General features: G+C 35.8%; 1 long non-coding RNA gene and 1 pseudogene across 3 annotated transcripts in view; one reads left to right on the top strand and one right to left on the bottom strand.

Moving 5' to 3' along the window:
- Nucleotides 1-22,172, bottom strand: part of LOC140620410 (uncharacterized) — a 123,212-nt gene that overhangs the window by 17,109 nt on the left and 83,931 nt on the right. The window lies entirely within an intron of this gene.
- LOC140619899 (meiotic nuclear division protein 1 homolog pseudogene) lies at nt 13,916-16,166 on the top strand (annotated as a pseudogene).

The following is a 22,172-nucleotide window of genomic DNA, read 5'->3' on the forward strand; positions in this document are numbered from 1 at the left end:
ATCTGCAATCCCCTGATATCATTACCATAAATTTTCTCAAGTTAAAAAAAAATTCAGCCCTGTTATCTAAGAATAGTCCTGATATTACTTGAGCTACATTCCTTCATTTGCTCTTCCAAATGTTTTTGACCTCTCAGGTGTGTTTTTTACTTCTTGTCTTTTTTTTTTTTTTTTCCTCATAGGTTATCTCTTTTCTATTCCTTTACTGTCATTTCGATAGATGTTGGGGAAAAGCTACAGATGAATTCATGATTCAAGCCACTATGTGCCATCAAGCCTCTAAACATGTTGGGTATCCCATGTATGGATTTCTAGAAAACATCAACATTGTAGCTCAAGTAAATGAAATTTTCAACATTCCAAGAAGCAGAGAACAATGTTATGGGCAAATAAATAAATAATGATGTTAGATGAGGATTTATAGTCTAGCAAAAATCCAGTTTGTATAGAAATCAAATCCTATTATAGCATTATAGGGAAAGCTACATTATTCTGGACTGAGTTTTTGTGGCTGTGGATTGAGCCAATTATTTTAATTATACTCGTGGGAAAGTTATTGGAATTCAATTAAAGGTGATTGATTTCCACTGGCATTCAATTTAGCACATTACTTTTGAGTAAAAAGACCTGACACTTGGCTTTAAAATGTTAATACTATGCTTTGATGCTGAAAAACAAAAAAATGTGAACTTTTAGCAATCCAATTAAGAATTTCAGGAAACACCATTGAAACTCAGAGGATCAGGGATCCCTGGGTGGTGCAGCGGGTTTGGCGCCTGCCTTTGGCCTGGGGCGCGATCCTGGAGACCCTGGATCGAATCCCACGTCGGGCTCCCTGCATGGAGCCTGCTTCTCCCTCTGCCTGTGTCTCTGCCTCTCTGTCTCTCTCTGTGTAACTATCATGAATAAATAAATAAAATCTTTACAAAAAAAAAAAAAAGAAACTCAGAGGATCAGACTACATGAGGCCACAGGGATCATTTATAACACAGATGCTAATATTCTTTCTAAGCAAATATATTCTTTATTTTAAAAATCTAGGTATCTAAACAGGAGAATAACCTAATAAACTGAGTTAAATAAAAACCATAAAATACAATGAGCCCATTAGAAACATGGTTGCTCTATATAGATAAACATGGCCAGACATCTAAGATATAGCATTGAGAGGGAAAAAAAAAAAAAAAAAAAAAGCTATTTAGAGCAATAACCTCCAGGAAATCGTGGGGGGGGGGGAGGGGACTGAGACAAGACAGTTTAATTAAAGGAATTTTTATCCTTAACTATTAATTAACTAGTGCAACAAGAATTATTATTATTTTTTTTTTAACAAGAATTATTAATACATCACCTATATAGATAAAAATTATTTTAAGAATAAATTTGGTTTCTAATTTATAAATGTCTTCTTGAAAATGTTTGTAGTTTTCTAAACAAGCTGAGATACAATAATCACATTAAAAAGAAGAGGTTCCAGTTCCAGGTTAGACAGAATAAGCACATCCACCCTGACTCTTCTGCTGAAAACCAGTGCCTCCTCATTTTTCCTTCCCTGTTCCCTGGCCTAGGCTCTAGGCAACCCAAAACAAAGACAAATATTATGTGATTTTTCTTATATGAGATTTTTGCTTATATTGCCTATAATAGGCAAATCATGAAGACAGAAAGTAGAATAAAGATTTTAAGGGGCTAGGGGAAGGAAAGAATGGGGTTACTGTTTAATGTTTAGGATTTACATTTGGGATGATGCAAAAGCTTTGGAAATGGATAGTGAAGATATTTGCATAACAATGTCAAGATACTTAATGTCACTAAATTGTACATCTAAAAATGGCCAAAATGGTAAACTTTGTGTATATTTTACCACAATGAAAAATATTGAGACAACTGAAAGAAGTAGAGAAATTCACAACTATAGTTGTATTAACACTCTTCTCTCGGTGATCAATGGAACAAGTAGAGAGAAAATGGATAGAGAAGGGATATAAAAGAATTGAGCAATCAATCATCTGAATGTAACTGGTATGTATAGAATACTATACCCTAACTGGAAAAATATGTTCTTTCAGGTGCACATGAAACATTTAACAAGATAGACTACATCTTAAGTTTTAAATAAACCTAACAAATTTAAAGTAATTAAAATTATACAAAGAATGTTATTTGACAATAATGGAGTTAAACTAAAAATCAGGGCAGCCCAGGTGGCTCAGCGGTTTGGTGCTGTCTTCAGTCCAAGGTGTGATCCTGGGGACCTGGGATTGAGTCCCACGTCAGGCTTCCTGCATGGAGCCTGTTTCTCCCTCTGCCTGTGTCTCTGCCCCTCTCTCTCTGTCTTTCATGAATAAATAGATAAAGTCTTTTAAAAAAAAAAGTACAAATCAATAGCAGCAAGATAACAGAAACATCTCCAAACACTTGGAAATTAAACAATACACGTCTGAATAATTCATGGGTCAAAGATCTCAAAGGATATTAGAAAACATTTTGAACTGATCAAATATAAAAGTACAGCAGATAAAAACTTATGGGAAATAGTTAAGCAGTGCTTAGAGGGAAAGTTAGAGCATTAAGTGGTTAAACTAGAAAAAGCAGAAAAGTTTCAAACCAATAATCTAATGTCCACATTAAGATAGTAGGGAAAAGAAACAAGGAAAAAAAAAGAAGCAAGGAAAAAAAAAAGAAGCAAGGAAACAGAAAGAGGAAATAATTTTTGAAAAAGAGCAGAAACCAATAAAATGGAAAACCAAAACGAGATAATCAATGAAACGAAAAACTAATTCTTTGAAACAATCATTAAAGTTGGTAAACCTCAAGTAAGACTAACAAAGAAAAAAAGGAAAGGTACAACTATCAATATCAAGAATGATAGGTGGGCAGAAGGGGGGTGGGAAGATGTGGGAGAGAAGATGGAAGGGAGTGTAGGAAGGGAGGTAGGAAGGGAGGTGGGAGGGGAGATGGGAAGGAGTTGGACCATCACAACAGACTCCAAAGACCTTCCTGGAAGAAGGGGTTGCTCTGACAATTCCACACACATAAATTCAACAACTTAGATAAACGAACCAATTCCTGAGGAAAAAAAATGTAAAACTTGACCTAAACCTCACAGCTTATACAAAAATTAGTTCAAAATAGACCATAGACCTAATGTTTATGTTTTACATAAAACATAAAATTATAAAATTTTACAAGAAAATAATGGAGAAAATCCTTGTGACTTAGATACTAAAGGTACAATCCATAAAATAAAAAGTATTGATCAATTAAATAATATTAAAATCTTTGAACTGAGGACATTGTTAAGAGAAGAAAATCATTTGAACTGATGACATCGTTAAGAGATTGAAAAAGTAAGTTACAGACCAGGAGAAAATATTTGTTTGTACAAACAACTTGTATTCAGACTATACAAAAAAAAAATGCATCTCTGTATTAAGAAAACAATCGAATTTAAAAATAAACATGTACATGTTTACATGTACAATTCACCAAAGGAGATATAAAGATGACAAATAAGCATACAGAAAAGATGTTCAACATTATTAACCTTAAGGAAAATGGGAATTATAGCCACAGTGAGATTCACACCAATTAAAATGTCCAAAATAAATGGCCATATCAAAAGCTAAAAGGATGTGAAAAAACTGGAACTCTCCTATATCACTGACAGTAATGCAAAATCTCACAGCCACTCTGAAAAATAATGTAGCAGTTTCTTAATAAATTAAACCTACATTTTACCATATGACCCAATAATCCCACTCCTAGGCATTTGCCTTAGAGAAATTAAAATTTATATCCACAAAGGGGCACCTGAATGGCTCAGTCCGTTAAGAGACTGACTCTTGGTTTCAGCTCAGGTCATGATCTCAGAGTCACAAGATCAAGCCTCACATAGGGCTCCCCACTCAGCACAGAGTCTGCTTGAGGTTCTCTCTCTCACTCTGCCTCTGTCCCTCCACTACTCATGCTATCTCTCTCCCTATTATAAAATAAAAAAATAAAATCTTTAAAAATTTATATTCACATAAATACCTTCAGATAAATATTTATAGCTGTTCAATTCATAATTGCCCAAAACTGAAAACAATCCAAATGTTCTTTGGTGGATAAATGGCTGAACAAATAGAGGCCTAAGCATATAATGAAATAATACTGTAGCAATAAAAAGAAATGAACTATAAATATACACAACCTGGATGAATCTCAAAGACATTATGCTGAGTGAAAAAAAGCTGGTCTCAAAAGTTACTTACTGTACGATTCTATTTGTATGACATTCTAAAAACACAAAATCACAGTGGCAGAGAACAGATCAATTGATGCCGATGGTTAGTAGGTCTAGGAAGGAAATCATGACAAAGAGGCAGCATGAGGGACTTTTTATTTTTTTTTTTATTTTTTTTATTTATTTTTTATTGGTGTTCAATTTACTAACATACAGAATAACCCCCAGTGCCCGTCACCCATTCACTCCCACCCCCCGCCCTCCTCCCCTTCCACCACCCCTAGTTCGTTTCCCAGAGTTAGCACTCTTTACGTTCTGTCTCCCTTTCTGATATTTCCCACACATTTCTTCCCCCTTCCCTTATATTCCCTTTCACTATTATTTATATTCCCCAAATGAATGAGAACATATAATGTTTGTCCTTCTCTGACTGGCTTACTTCACTCAGCATAATACCCTCCAGTTCCATCCACGTTGAAGCAAATGGTGGGTATTTGTCATTTCTAATAGCTGAGCAATATTCCATTGTATACATAAACCACATCTTCTTTATCCATTCATCTTTCGTTGGACACCGAGGCTCCTTCCACAGTTTGGCTATCGTGGCCATTGCTGCTATAAACATCGGGGTGCAGGTGTCCCGGCGTTTCATTGCATTTGTCTCTTTGGGGTAAATCCCCAACAGTGCAATTGCTGGGTCGTAGGGCAGGTCTATTTTTAACTGTTTGAGGAACCTCCACACAGTTTTCCAGAGTGGCTGCACCAGTTCACATTCCCACCAACAGTGTAAGAGGGTTCCCTTTTCTCCGCATCCTCTCCAACATTGGTTGTTTCCTGCCTTGTTAATTTTCCCCATTCTCACTGGTGTGAGGTGGTATCTCATTGTGGTTTTGATTTGTATTTCCCTGATGGCAAGTGATGCAGAGCATTTTCTCATGTGAAGGTTGGCCATGTCTATGTCTTCCTCTGTGAGATTTCTGTTCATGTCTTTTGCCCATTTCATGATTGGATTGTTTGTTTCTTTGGTGTTGAGTTTGATAAGTTCTTTATAGATGTAAAGGATCTATACCCTCAAAACTATAGAACACTTCTGAAAGAAATTGAGGAAGACACAAAGAGATGGAAAAATATTCCATGCTCATGGATTGGCAGAATTAATATTGTGAAAATGTCAATGTTACCCAGGGCAATGTACACGTTTAATGCAATCCCTATCAAAATACCATGGACTTTCTTCAGAGAGTTAGAACAAATTATTTTAAGATTTGTGTGGAATCAGAAAAGACCCCGAATAGCCAGGGGAATTTTAAAAAAGAAAACCATATCTGGGGGCATCATAATGCCAGATTTCAGGTTGTACTACAAAGCTGTGGTCATCAAGACAGTGTGGTACTGGCACAAAAACAGACACATAGATCAGTGGAACAGAATAGAGAATCCAGAAGTGGACCCTGAACTTTATGGTCAACTAATATTCGATAAAGGAGGAAAGACTATCCATTGGAAGAAAGACAGTCTCTTCAATAAATGGTGCTGGAAAATTGGACATCCACATGCAGAAGAATGAAACTAGACCACTCTCTTTCACCATACACAAAGATAAACTCAAAATGGATGAAAGATCTAAATGTGAGACAAGATTCCATCAAAATCCTAGAGAAGAACACAGGCAACACCCTTTTTGAACTCGGCCATAGTAACTTCTTGCAAGATACATCCACGAAGGCAAAAGAAACAAAAGCAAAAATGAACTATTGGGACTTCATCAAGATCAGAAGCTTTTGCACAGCAAAGGATACAGTCAACAAAACTCAAAGACAACCTACAGAATGGGAGAAGATATTTGCAAATGACATATCAGATAAAGGGCTAGTTTCCAAGATCTATAAGGGACTTTTTAGTGATAAAACTATTCTATGTATTGATTGTAGTGGTGGCTTTATGAATCCATATGCATTAAAACTGTACATAAAAACAGTCCAAAAACTTGATGGCAGCTTTCAGTCAAGTCTATCTATATTTTTTCAACTACTTTTGTCAACAGGTAATTAGAATTAACCATCAAATAAATGTGAGTTCTTAATGGAAATGTCTTTATCCTTGAAATTCTCTTTTCTGATTGGCCCTTATAATGTACTAGGAAAATTAAAAGGGATTATGTTTTACAGAATCAGAAGTTTGTCAAGAGGATGCTTAAAATCCATCCATAATATTTTCACTTATATCTAAAGCTGCTGCTTGGATTTTATTCATAACATTTAGCATATGAAAGAAATGTACTCTGGAATTCCAGAAATTTATTTCTGTCGATCAAGTATTTTTGAGATTATTTTTGAGATTTCTTGGGAGCATTTTTATGAAACTGAAATGTTCCTAGTGTTTTTAATATTTAATAGTCAATAATTGTTAATTAAAATAAAGAAGCAAATTTACATTATGTATAAATATCATAAATTGCATTTGATGACTTTCTATGATTCAAAAATCTGTACTGTTCATCAACAGAAATAATTCCTTTGCAGTGGTTCTTGAAAGCATTGCTCCATACATGTGACCTTTGAGTTTGAAAAAAAATCTAATGTCTACCTTTTATATAACATCAAAATACCCTTTATAAAGGGCACAACTTGAAGAGAGTTGTACTTTTAGAAAATCATATTCTCTTTGTAAACCCATTCCAATTATCACTTCTCACCAGTTTAATAATTTTGACTAAAACAAAAGCAAAAACAAAACACCATAAATCACAAAGTAGGAGCTCCAGAAGGATTAAGTCTTACTAAATCACGAATCAAAAGCAGATTGGAAAATGATGAGTTGCTCCAAGAACAGAAGTGTGCTATCCTATAGAATTATTTCAGTGAGCCAATTGCCCAGATTCAGTTTCATACCAAATGTGCTTTTCTAGTTCGAAATTTATCTAAACATACTCTTTTTTTATATATAAATTTATTTTTTATTGGTGTTCAATTTGCCAACATATAGAATAACACCAAGTGCTCATCCCAACAAAGTGCCCCCCTCAGTGTGCATCACCCAGTCACCACCAACCCCCACCCACCTCCCTTTCTACCACCCCTAGTTCGTTTCCCAGAGTTAGATGTCTCTCATGTTCTGTCTCCCTCCCTGATATTTCCCACTCATTTTTTCTCCTTTCCCCTTGATTCTCTTTCACTATTTTTTATATTCCCCAAATGAATGAGACCATATACTGTTTGTCCTTCTCTGATTGACTTATTGCACTCAGCATAATACCCTCCAGTTCCATCCACGTTGAAGCAAATGGTGGGTATTCGTCGTTTCTAATGGCTGAGGAATATTCCTTTGTATACATAGACCACATCTTCTTTATCCATTCATCCTTCGATGGATGGAGGATCCTTCCACAGTTTGGCTATTTGGACATTGCTGCTAGAAACATCAATAAGGTGCAGGTGTCCTGGCGTTTCACTGCATCTGTATATTGGGGTAAATCCTCAGCAGTGCAATTGCTGGGTGGTAGGGCAGGTCTATTTTTAACTCTGAGGAACTTCCACACAGTTTTCCAGAGTGGCTGCACCAGTTCACATTCCCACCAACAGTGCAAGAGGGTTCCCCTTTCTCCACATCCTCTCCAACATTTGTGGTTTTCTGCCTTGTTAATTTTCCCCATTCTCACTGGTGTGAGGTGGTATCTCATTGTGGTTTGGATTTGTATTTCCCTGATGGCAAGTGATGCAGAGCATTTTCTCATGTGCTTGTTGGCCATGTCTCTGTCTTCCTCTGTGAGATTTCTGTTCATGTCTTTTGCCCATTTCATGATTGGATTGTTTGTTTCTTTGCTGTTGAGTTTAATAAGTTCTTTATAGATCTTGGATACTAGCCCTTTATCTGAGAGGTCATTTGCAAATATCTTCTCCCATTCTGTAGGTTGTCTTTTAGTTTTGTTGACTATATCCTTTGGTGTGCAAAAGCTTCTTATCTCGATGAAGTCCCAATAATTCATTTCTGCTTTTGTTTCTCTTGCCTTCATGGATGTATCTTGCAAGAAGTTACTGTGGCCAAGTTCAAAAAGGGTGTTGCCTGTGTTCTTCTCTAGGATTTTGTTGGAATCTTGTCTCACATTTAGATCTTTCATCCATTTTGAGTTTATCTTTGTATATGGTGAAAGAGAGTGGTCTAGTTTCATTCTTCTGCATGTGGATGTCCAATTTTCCAGCACCATTTATTGAAGAGACTGTCTTTTTTCCAGTGGATAGTCTTTCCTCCTTTGTCGAATATTAGTTGACCATAAAGTTGAGGGTCCACTTCTGGATTCTGGATTCTGTTCCATTGATCTATGTGTCTGTTTTTGTGCCAGTACCACACTGTCTTGATGACCACAGCTTTGTAGTACAAACTGAGATCTGTCATTGTGATGCCCCCAGCTATGGTTTTCTTTTTTTAATATTCCCCTGGCTATTTGGGGTCTTTTCTGATTCCACACAAATCCTAAAACAATCAATGTGATTCATCATATCAGCAAGAGAAAACACAAGAACCATATGATCCTCTCAATAGATGCAGAGAAAGCATTTGACAAAATACAGCATCCATTCCTGATCAAAACTCTTCAGAGTGTAGGGATAGAAGGAACATTCCTCAACATCTTAAAAGCCATCTATGAAAAGCCCACAGCAAATATCATTCTTAATGGGGAAACACTGGGAGCCTTTCCCCTAAGATCAGGAACAAGACAGGGATGTCCACTCTCACCACTGCTATTCAACATAGTACTAGAAGTCGTAGCCTCAGCAATCAGACAACAAAAAGAAATAAAAGGCATTCAAATAGGCAAAGAAGAAGTCAAACTCTCCCTCTTCGCAGATGACATGATACTCTACATAGAAAACCCAAAAGACTCCACCCCAAGATTGCTAGAACTCATACAGCAATTCGGCAGTGTGGCAGGATACAAAATCAATGCCCAGAATTCAATGGCATTTCTATACACTAACGATGAGACTGAAGAAAGAGAAATTAAGGAGTCAATCCCATTTACAATTGCACCCAAAAGCATAAAATACCTAGGAATAAACCTAACCAAAGAGGTAAAGGATCTATACCCTAAAAAGTATAGAACACTTCTGAAAGAAATTGAGGAAGGCACAAAGAGATGGAAAAATATTCCATGCTCATGGATTGGCAGAATTAATATTGTGAAAATGTCAATGTTACCCAGGGCAATTTACACATTCAATGCAATCCCTATCAAAATACCATGGACTGTTTTTCAGAGAGTTGGAATAAATTATCTAAACATATTCTAATACAAACTTTGTCTTTCATTAAAACACCTTCCCACCCACTTCTGGTAATTATATCACTGTTATTCCTTTCTACTAAGGTAAAAATTTGTAAATATTGAGCTCTTCTTTCCTATTCAACCTTTCACATCCTATTTGTGTCTTCTTTGGAAATGACTTATTTATTTACTACATTGTTTTAGGCTCTTTTTTCTATGAAAGTATATTACTGAAATAGCCTTTTAGTGGACTACCTTGATTCCAAATTCCATCCAATATGCCAAAAAAAAATTTTACAACTCCCAAGTTTTAAATGTCTCTTCTCTGACCCCAAAATGATTCCTTTTATTTATTGAGTTAAATCCCAAATACTCACTTAGAGGAGATTTGAGGAGTTTCCATAATCACCTCCACCTTTTCTTTTGGTTTTCTGTTATTGCTGGGTTTTAGATTTCATCCTCCAATCTGTCCAGAAATGCTAATCATTTTTAAGTATGTATCATACTCAGTCTCATCTCTCTGACATTATTCACTGTAACCTGTTGCTTACATAGCTACTTCTTCTTGAAGAACCAGGTCAAGCCTTGTGTGACCATGATAAGCTTTCTTGAACCCTTGAGAGCTTTGAAGGTAATTTATAGATTACAACACACAATTGTGCCTCTAATTATCCCTGTGTTCTAATTTAAATATTAGCTTTTCTTTGAATTAAATTTGTAAATTCTTGGGGACAGGGCTATTTCTTAATGAGATGCAAGAAAACAATAACATTCTTGTATATAAAAGCAATAATCGATTATAAAATGTAATAGAAAAGAATCCCACTTATAATACCAAAACAATACTACACTTAGGAATGTAACTAAAACAAAACAAAAACAAAACCATGCAATTCCACTATTAAAAAAACCTTTATTGAAGGACAATATAGAAAACCTGAAAAAACAGAGATATACCATTGTTCCTGTAGGAGTCTCAATACTCTAAAAAAAATCAGTATTTCCCAAATCAAGCTATCAATCTAAATCAGACCCCAAAAATTCCATATTTTGACAAGCTGTTTCTAGTTCATTAAAGAAATAAAGCAAAAGGCAAGAAGTACCTAAACACTTTTAGAGGAAAAAAATTGTAATATAGATTAATTTGCTGGAGCGAATAATCAAACATTTTATAATTATTTAATAATTAAAATTGTGTTGTCCTGGAATAGCAATAATAAAATAATAAAAGTGATTCAAGAGGCAGAATTAGGCATTGTATTGTAAAACATAATGAAGTAGCATTCAAATTGATAAAGAGGGTTGTTAAATATATGATTAAGAGTCTTATCTCATGTTGTTTATAAAAATAAGTATCAGATAGGTTAAAATCTAAACATTAATAACCAAAACTAACAATTTTACTTTCTAAAATCATAATAATGGCAAAATAATTTGAAAAGGACTGCATGTTTATCACAGTAGAAGTAGTTAAATAACGTATAGTGTCACACTATGCAACAGCATTCAGCCACTAAAGAGTAAGGTACAGTTATTTGTACTGACATTTAAAGTTTCCAAGAAACTAAAAAGTATAAGGATAGACTTATTTGTCCTGACATTTAAAGTTTTGGAGACATACTGCTGCATGGAAAAAGTAAGTGAAAAAAGCAGACATAAATCTTGACCTTACTTATGTTTTTATAATGAGAGATACAAATGTATCTCTCACAGTGAATGTAGCTCACAGCGAATGAGATAGGATGCTAGGTACCAAGCAGTAAATGCTGGTTTCCCAGGTAGGGGCAGTAGAGGTGGGTAGGTAGTTAAGAGATGGAAAAGTAAAGTAGACTTTCATGTTTCACTCCAAGTTCTTCTGTATAGTTTAAAACTAGGACTTATGTGATAAAAAAAGAAACATTTAATTAATTCATACCAAAGTGCCATTTCCTATTAGCAGAGATGGCAATCCTAAAAAATATACAAACTTTTAAAAGGAAAACATGTATGAATCCATACATACATGCATACATAAAAATGTAAGACCTCTTTAGGTCAAAATAACCCACAAACAAAATAAAACACAAATCATATCTGAAAGAAATATTTTAAAATGTATAACAGATGAAGGATAAACAGTCATAACATATAAATAACTATTATGAATAAGAAAAAGACCAAAAGCTCAATAGAAAAATGGATATCTGATATAAAATAACATTTCACAAAATTACTTGTGAAACATATGAAAAGATGTTCAAACTGTACAGTTATAAAAATGTATATTAAAACACTAAATTTGTCCATCAGGTATACAAAATTTTAAAAAACATTGATAATATTCAAAGCTGGTGAGTGTTGAGATTGACAGTCACTCTCAAGTTCTCTTCCTGTGAATATAAATTGAGCCTTTTGGGACCACTATTTGCAATATTTTAAAACATACAATTGGCTTACACTTCGACCCATAAATTCCATCCCTATCAATCTATCCCTATAGAAATAATCACATATATTTAAAAAAAGGTATGTTTGCCAGGATATTCAATGCTGTAGTGTATATGATAGCAAGCAACTGGAAGGAGCTAACCATCCACTAAAAATGTGATGGTTAAGTGTTATAGATTACCTATACTAGGAAACGTTGTAGTCCATGAAGAGAAAAACTATCAACATTGAAAGATCTTATTATATTGTTAAGTGAAAAACAAATCACAGGAAAATATGTATACTGTACTCCTGCCTATGCTGGAAAAAGTGCATTTATACGTAGTGTTATGGACTGAATTGTGTTCCCTCTAAAATTCAAATGTGGATGACTTAACTGCCATACATCAGAACACGACTATATTTGAAGATAGGGTCTTTAAAGAGGTGATTAAGATAAAATTAGCCTGTTAGTGTGGGCCCTAATCCAATCTCACTTATATCCATATAAGAAGAGGATTGGACATACAAAGAGACCCAGGGGAAAAAAAGATTATATGAAGACACAGAAAAAAAGTGGCCATCTGCAAGCCAAGGAGAGAGGCTTCAGGATAAACCAGCCCTGCCAACACCTTGATCTTGGACTTCTAGCCTCTAAAACTATGTGACAATAAACTTTGTTGTTTAATGTCCCCTATCTGTAGTATTTGTTATGGCAATCCTAGGAAACTGTAAGGATTTTAGGAAGATGCACACTCAACTGAAAATAGAAGTGGCCTCTGGAACTCTGGAATGAGAGGGGAGAAAGGAAAGAAGTCAAAAAGCATATATATATATATATGGGGGTGGGTGGGTGGGTGTGTATATGTACATATATAAATATATATGCATGTATATATTATATTTTCCACATGCTTTCATGTTTCTAGAGATGTTAGAGCAGACTTTTTATAATTAAAAAGAAAAGAGAAAATATCACTTAAATAGGGAAACATTCATAGATGGTACACCAAGTGATACTTTAATCCATTACACAATTTTTTAAAAAGTAGAATGTAGACAGAATGCTTTGAGATCAGTTATGCAGGAATCTCAGAGACTATATATATGGGGTACATATTTTTGAAAAGACTTAAAATATCACTTCTATTTTCAGAGGGTACATTTTCAAAAAAGAAAACTCACCAGCAAGTCTAATTTTAAGTCCAAGAACTCTAGAAGGCCTAGGAGAAGGCTGTTATTTCCATTTCCATTTTCCTTGCTGCAATAAGTCAACGCCACATTTTGCAAAATCAAAGTTCTCAGAATTAAATAAACACCAACCAGAAACATCTGCACCCCATAAAGGACAGCAGAATCCACAACAAGGCTCTCCTGACTTCATCAGATGCAAATATTTCTATTACTATAGGAACATAGATTCTGATAGGTCATTTTACTGGATAGTTGTCTCCAAGAACTTTATGCCTAGAAGTCTAAAGGACAAATTCAAGAAAAAAGAAGCAGAGGTATGAAGAAGTTGTCATTTCTCCTAATTTTACAATAGCTGGAAACTTTAAATTGTTGGCTTAAAACATAAAAATTCCACTCATCAAAATGTCATTCACTTATATTCAACTGCCACCTATACCCCCATCCCACCTCACCCAGTGATTAGAGGTTTGGATCCAGTAAATGATATAGATTAAACTGAATTTTATTATGTTATTTTTGCCAATATAAATCTTGATCTCTTTAAGCTGATTGCTTCATATCACTTTAACATCCAAAATCATAAAGCAAGCAAAACACTAAAAAGTATGGAAAAGAATGTGCACCATTTAAAATCTTCTTTTAGTATAAAATCAATTTATATGTTTTTAACAGTACCCTTTAGAGGTGATGACTTTCTTCTCTTTCTATCATCACTGCATGGGAAAAGAATTAAGATTGTATTTGACTTTTAAAGCACTGAAAACATTTTGAGAGTTTGATATATACCAGACATTGTACAAGCAAAGTGAAGGATCTGGCTGATAATGGAGTAAGGCTGTCAATAAAAATAAATAAATAAGGATCCCTGGGTGGCGCAGCGGTTTGGCGCCTGCCTTTGGCCCAGGGCGCGATCCTGGAGACCCGGGATCGAATCCCACATTGGGCTCCCGGTGCATGGAGCCTGCTTCTCCCTCTGCCTGTGTCTCTGCCTCTCTCTCTCTCTCTCCTCTCTCTCTGACTATCATAAATAAATAAATTAAAATAAATAAATAAATAGTGATAAGTTGAGGAGCAACAATATTACAAAGGTGTGAATGGCATAAGAACAGGCGCTTTTTTTCTTCTTGGAAAATAAAAGGTTGAGGGGAAGTGCAGAAAGGCCTTCACAGAAAATGTTAGCTTTGAGCTTTGGTCAGTAGGAGATAATTCTGTAAGTACCTGGAGTAAAGCTTTCCAGGCAGAGGGAGCAGCTCACAAAAAGTCAGAGGTATGAGCATGTTGCCTTTGATGTTTACAAGCAGCGCTAGAAGGCAAGCATCCAGCCTGGGGGGAGAACACTGACCCCACTTGCCTGGAAAAGAATGATAACATGATTCATGTGCAGTTCTTTCCCTTATCACAAACCAACAAACTCATCTAAAAAAGGAACTTTGAGGTGAGCCCAGTGTCATCATGTCTCTCCTTCTCGGTGCTCCTGGGCCACACAGGAGGAAAGCCTGGGGACCCACCACCTACCTTCACTCTGACCTCATCACTATCCCTGGTGCCCTCCAGGGCAGGTTCCATTAAACATTAAACAAGCTGAGCTTTGAAGAACATGATCCAATCATCATACAGCCTCAAAACGACCACAAGTCACCTCAGCATCAGTGCCCCAGGCTCCTCGATTAGGGCCACCAAACGTGCAGCTGCTTATCAGGACCCAGGAAAGAAAATGTCAGCCAGCTGCTGAGCAGGCAATGTGGGACATCCCAGATCCTGAAACGCTCTCTTGATCTTTTGACAAATGAGTGGTTTTATGTTTGGTAACCTGTAGAGCACATTTACAAATTACTCACAATTTCAAATGTAACTTAACAAATCTTTATGCTAGTTAGATGGTTTCTGTGAAAGTCCATTGGTTTTCACTAAAGGACAGGAATCCCTGCCCTTCTGTGCTTCAGCTTCTGGTTAATAGGAGTTAGTCTTTTAGTCGCTTTATTTGGGAAACACCACACTGAGTTAGTCTTGTTTGCATGCCATGATAGTTTAAATCCTGTCAAAGGAACAAAGGACTGAGTATAGAGGAAAAGAGAGCTCGCCTGATGGAAATATTTTTTTGAGATGAAAGATGTACTTCAATTAAAGACAAGCAGATTATTTCCCAAAAGAAAGGCATGAGTGCTCTGTCTGTAAAAGACGTCCTTATGGTGTGGTTGGCTGGGAGAGGATTGGAACGTCTAATGATTGTTGGGCTTTCTCAAGTAAAGCTCTTCATGTGAGAAAATGTAAGTTGGAGGCTCTGGAATCTCAGTAATCTGAGAGAAACCAAAAGGACACAGACCTACCAAAAAGCATCTAGAAACTAAAATTAGTTGACATGAAACGACCATGCTAGCAAAAGAGCTTTTTTTTATCCATTTATCTTTCGATGGACACAGAAGATGTGGTCTATGTATACAATGGAATATTCCTCAGCCATTAGAAATGACAAATACCCACCATTTGCTTCAACATGGATGGAACTGGAGGGTATTATGCTGAATGAAATGAGTCAATCGGAGAAGGACAAACATTATATGTTCTCTTTCATTTGGGGAATATAAATAATAGTGAAAGGGAATAGAAGGGAAGGGAGAAGAGAGAGGTAGGAAATATCAGAAACGGAGACAGAACATGAAGACTCCTAACTCTGGGAAACGAACTGAGGGTGGTGGAAGGGGAGGAGGGCGGGGAGTGGGGGTGAATGGGTGACGGGCACTGAGGGGGGCACTTGACGGGATGAGCACTGGGTGTTATTCTGTATGTTGGCAAATTGAACACCAATAAAAAATAAATTTATTATTTAAAAAAAGAGCTTTTTTTACTTTGAGATCAAAGGGAACAGCTAAAGGCAGAAATAGAAAAATACAAAGAATGTGACCCGGAAGTTGTAGAGGAAATGCACCAAGAAACAAAGTAGCCAAAAAAGCTGCTGGCAGATGGAGTATAACATATTTTCAATAAAATCTTGGGCCAAAAGAGAATTTGGATTTGAAGAAAATAAAACTGATAAAAAATTTTGGAATTCCAGAATACTCTGACCTAATAGATTGAGATGTTCGATGTTAGTGAAGGACCCATGTGCTTGTGAATATGTACATTTTTATATAATTCAATGAAATGTATTGAATTGTCACTTGTCTAAGTCTGTGTTTATCATTTCATTAATTTTAAATAAAGTACAAAGTGTAAAAAAAAAAAGAAAGAAAAAGTCTCCTTGCCTCCTGCTTCATAGCACTACCTTTTATTATTTCTTTCATATTGTCCTGGCTTTAGGGTCTTGCTTTACCCATGTGTCTCCACCCTCTACCAACCCACCCCTTTTCCAGATAGCTTCTCCTTTGAAGAGGACTACCTTTGTACTAAATACATGGCACACTCTGGTGTAGCCCACGAAGATTTCTCCATGCTAAGGCCCCTTTCCTGAGCTCCCATCTTTTACTTTTTTTAAAATTTCATTCTTAAGTAATCTACACCCAACTTGGGTTCTAGTCCACAACACCAAGATCAGGAGTTGCATCCTCTACTGACTGAGCCAGCCAAGCACCTTCTTTAGCTCCCCATCAAACAACATCCAGCCCCAAGTGGATTGGACATCAGACCATATATACTGTGCTAAGGTATTTGGACTTGAGCATGCAGGCCACTGAGATCCAACTAGCCTGAAAAAGACACATCCCTCTAGTAACTGGATGAGAATAGATTGCAAAGGGGCCAAAGCCATAGGTTCAATGATAAATTTGTCCTTAAATTAGTTTTTATAGGAAATAACAACTCAAATTAATCTAAGGTGATAGGAATGGACATAAGAGATATTTGGACATAAACAGCAATCTTTTTTCCTGACCAGGTGTTGTCAGAGTACAGAGAGAGAATGAAGTTTAAGATCACCTCCCGGTGATCACCTATACCCTAGCTTTGTAGGATTCCCTTAGTTGAGATAAGGAACACAGGAAAAGGAGCAGTTCAGAAGAAATGTGCACTTAATTTTAGGTCAAATACATTTGAGGCATCTGTAAAATTTTGTCAAAATCATAGAAGAGTAGAAAATAAGCAAATGGTTTTAAATTTGAGTAATATTCTTAGGCACCTATGTACTATTACAGCACTGTGCTTTTAAAAACTGTATGATTTGCAGTAAAGTTTTGGGGTCTTTTTAGATTTATTTATTCATTTTAGAGACAGAGAGTACCTGAGTACGAATGTGAGTGGGGGAAGGTGCAGAGGGAGAGGGAGAGAATCTCCAGCAGACTCCCCACTGAGTGAGGAGCTTGACATGACATGTGGGGCTTGATCTCACCTGACATCACGATCTGAGCAGAAATCAAGAATCAGGCACTCAACCAACTAAGTCACCCAGGAGACCCAGTAAAGTTTGTTTCTAAAACTTTAGCAAGATGGGTAATATTAAATGTTAATACAATACCTGCTATTGATTAAAATAATAAATGGTATATCCACCATTTAGAAAATTATTAGCAATTTATTTTTTAAATCTAAAGCTATTATAAAATCTTAGCAGGAAAGGAAAAAACATCTAGAATTAATGCTATTTACTTTTTTCCACTTAATATTAAACATCAAAAAGCAATTAATTTTATAAAAATGAAAAAAAATTCTAAAAATGATCTTTATTATGTCTTATGAAAGGAAATGGGAAATGCTCTATTTAGCCTGAAACACAGTGGCTGAGATACCAGCAGTTTCTAGAGACCATCTATGTTCTTAAACATGAAGAGTGATACTAAAATGTGTGCTAACATTTTCTAGAGAAAAACACAATTTTTAAGTAATTGCATTGAAAGTTTCCTAAAATAATATTTTAAGAAAAATAACTCAAGATATTTTCATCTACAGGTACAACTACTAAGATCTTAATATTCTCAGTAGGTTTATAGGACCCCAAGTTGCATTCATGCATCCACTGAACGAACATCTCAGTATCTGCTGGGCAACAGGGACCCGTCTAGGCAGGGGGTACAAAACAGTGAAAAAAAACAGGCAAAAAATCTCTACCCCTATGGAACTTGCATTCTAGTGGGAGAACAGGTAATAAACACAAAAAGTAAGTGAAATAATATGCTAGTAGGAGATAAATAATTAGGAGAAAAAATAAAGCAGGGAGGAGGAAAAGCCATTGCCACAGGTCAGAGGGGCTGAGGCTTTAAATGGGACAGTCTCAGAAAGCTTCATGATGAAGGTAACATCTTAACATAGGCTTAGAAGCACTGAATGAGATAGTTGTTATGAGGACATGTGGAGGGAGAGCAATACAAGTAGTAGAATGGGGATGTTGCCGTGACTCTGACATGAAACATGTCCAGTGGTCAAGGAGGGCCAAGGTAGCCAGGAAAAGGAAAATAGTAGCGATGAAGCCAGAAAGCTTGTATCCTGAGGTTGGATGATGTTGGAAGGTTTGAGCAGAGAGACAATATGCCCAGAATTCATCTGTAAAGTGACATTCTGGTTGACAATAGACTGCGGGAGGCAGTAGAGGGAAAGAAAGCAAGCAGATGGAAGAGTTAAGTTCCATTAAAATAGTTTAAGTAAAGGGCACCTGGGTGGCTCAGTCGGTTAAGCATCTGCCTTTGGCTCAGGTCATGATCCCAGGGTCCTAGGATTGAGCCTTGAATCAGGCTCTTTGCTCAGCTCCTCTGCCCCTCACCCTACTTGTGTGGCACGCTCTTTCTCTCTCTTTCTCAAATAAATAAATAAAATACTTTAAAAATAAAATAAAAAATATTTTTAAATAGTCTAAGTAAGATGATGGTGGTGGCTTAGACCAGGGCATAAGAGTGGAAGAGTGAGAAGTAATCCAATGCTGGATATTTTGAAGGTAGAGCCAAGAGTATTTCCTGAAGATTCAATTTGAAGTGTGAGAGAAAAAAAAAATAAGGATAACTTGGAATTTGGGGCCAAGCCAACTGGAAGATTAAGTTGAGAGATGCAGGAGATTTTGGAGAATCCAAGATTGTGGTTTGGGGATATTTTGAAGATTTTACATAGAACACTAGGTATATGATCAGAGTGTAGAGAACAGTCTGAGCTGAAGATTTGGGAATGGACACATATTGATGATATCTAACACCACGAGCCCATATGTGATACAGATGAGGTCCAAAGAGAAATGAGGAAGGTGAGCTGGGTATATGAGAGAAAGAAGAGCATGAGATCCTGAAGGAAACCCAAGTGAAGAAAAATCTTCAGGGATCAGAGGTAACCAGTTGCATCCAACTCTGCTGTTAGAGCAGGTGGAGACAGGTAAAGGTCACTGGTTTCACATATTGCAGTTATTGGGGCCCGTGAATAAAACAGTCTCTGGGTAATGGTGGAACAAAGCACTTTCAAGTGGTTTAAGACACGATGGCAGAAAAGGGAGTGGAATGAACATGGATGCAAAAACCCTCATTAAAATGTTAGCAAATCAAATCCAACAATATATAAAAAGAATTATACACCATAACCAAGTGGGATTTATCCCAGGAGTTCAAGATTGGTTCAATGTTTGAAAATCAATGTAATATATCATATCAACAGGTTGAAAATGAAAAAAATCACATTTATCATATCAATAGATGCAGAAAAAACATTTGACAAAATCCTACCCTCATTCATGAGAAAAGTTCTCAGTAAACTATGAACAGAGGGGGATCTTCTTCAACTTAATAAAGAATATCTATAAAAAAATCTATAATTAACGTCACACTCCATGGTAAGAAACTCAATGTTTTCCTACTAAGATCTGGAACAAGGAAAGAATGTCTCCTCCCAATGCTTCTTTTCAATATCAAAGTAGAAATTCTAGCTAATGTAACAAGACATGAAGAGGAAATAAAAAGTATACAGTTTGGAAGGAAGAAAAGGAATTGGAGAGGGTAAGGAGGCAACTATTTAGTAGTTTGGGTACAAAGGGTGGCAACTGGAGAAGTGGTGTCAAGGGAGGTTCACTTGTGTTTTTAAGATGGGAGCAATAATTAAGTATGGAAAGAAACGATGCTACAGAGGAGAGAACTGCTGAAGAAATGCCCCTATTCAATATGCTATGCTAGTTCTAGCCACCAAGGTGTTAAGAACCATCTATGTATGGTGATTTTGTCATCATTGGCTATGTCTTTTAAACATGATTCTCTGTAAGGATCAAGCTCTCTCTTTCTCTTTCTATATTTCTTTCTTTTTCTTTCTTTCTTTCTTTCTTTCTTTCTTTCTTTCTTTCTTTCTTCCTTTCTTTCTTTCTTTCTTTCTTTTTTTTTTTTTTGGACATTTCTCTAGTATATATTTCAACCCAAGACAGAAGTAAATTTTGAAATTATTTCTTCTCTAAGGATACTGACAATGACAATTTTATGATGGGTATTTTGGTAATCCTATGCAAGTCCTTTTAAAATATGCAAAACTGGAAAAATTGTTATAGTTGCTTTTGTATATATGTTGTGTAAAAGATATGATAAAATTTAATCTTATTCAACTAACAGAAACACTTCCACATTATATTTTTAAAATATAATGCACTGTTTATTGCAATCCATGTGTGACTACTGAACCAGATTGCAAAGTATTATTTTCTGTTTCTTTTATATCATAGGATAAAGCACATTAACAATAATATTATCTGGAATCATATTTCTGATAATATATTGATAAAAATCTATGTTGGTATTATATATATATATATATATAGAAATATTTTTAATGAGAAGAAACCATGGAGCCATAGATAAAAATCACAGAATCTTCTAATGAGTTTATTTTTATCTTTTAAAAAAATTCCTTCCTACTAAATCTTTATCAAATCTACCATAGAGTACAAAATCAATTGACTGAGGGTCTACCTTCCAGGCCTATCAGATACAATTAGCATATGTTTTAAAATAGAGGCAGGATAAATGAGGAAAAGCAGTAGCCCTGGATAATCTCCAAACTGAATAATTAATAACCATTAAAAAGCAACTGTGGTTCAGAGAAAACTGGTATTCAGATCCCAAGGCCTGTATTTCTTTGTTGACTTGGCCACTGGCTAGCTGTCTAAACATCGACAGGCTACAAGTCTCCTGAGGCCTCCATTTATTCATGTATAAAATGAGAGAGTAAAACCAGAACTTCCAGTTCTAAAACTCCATAACCCTATACCAGCATTATTGCCATTCAGAGCAATCTTTAAGGTTATATATGAGTGAACTCCATTTTTGTATATACATTTTAAAGACAGGGTAGCATTTTTATATTCAAACTTGACACTACGAATAGCTTTATTTCCCAGTACTGTATTCTCTATGCAAATGGATTGACTCATGGATGCATTGGACTGATGTGACTCTGTTGTATTCCTATGTGCAGAGAATGCTCAAATATTTACACCTTTTCCTTCCTCCCCAGAATCAGTAACTTCAGAAGATTTAGTAATAACAAGGGACAATTTCACACAACAGTCATGAGAATGGAAATGATAACATTGTCCCCCAGGGACCTCTAGGGGCTACAGCATAAATAAAATGTTTAGTTTGCCCTTCCAGCAAAGGGATCCTAAATATAATATCTCAAGTTTTTTGTTGATATAGCTGACTGGAAAGAAAATCAAATCAAAATGAAACACAAAATTCATTACAGGTGAAAGGCAAGGGTGAGATGAAGGTATTTTTGACTTTCAGAAATAAGTAACAAAATGCAGATGCATGGTTTATAAACATTTACTTTCCTCATGAAATAGAATCAAGAAAACAATAGATAACAAAAATGCAAATCAGCACTCTAGGACGATAAAAAATCTGAGGAAAGAACAATATTTATTTTCAAGTTCTCATTAGCTGTCAGAAAAGATTTTTAGCAAAAAGAGCAAACTGCTACTTTGCCTAGCATTTTTAGAAAATAGCTTAGCAAGACTGAAAGGCGGTTCACCACGCCCACTCCTTCCCAAGTACTCATAAAGGGTTTCACTTCATCATAAACAAAATAGGAAATGGTGGATGGGGTTCATCATGGAGTAGAACATGACCAACAGCAACAATAATACACATACCCTGTTTATTGATGAGTAGTTGAAACTCCTAATATCTTGAGGCACCT

The sequence above is a fragment of the Canis lupus genome, chromosome 28 (genome assembly GCF_048164855.1).
Source record: "Canis lupus baileyi chromosome 28, mCanLup2.hap1, whole genome shotgun sequence".
Classification (NCBI taxonomy): domain Eukaryota; kingdom Metazoa; phylum Chordata; class Mammalia; order Carnivora; family Canidae; genus Canis; species Canis lupus.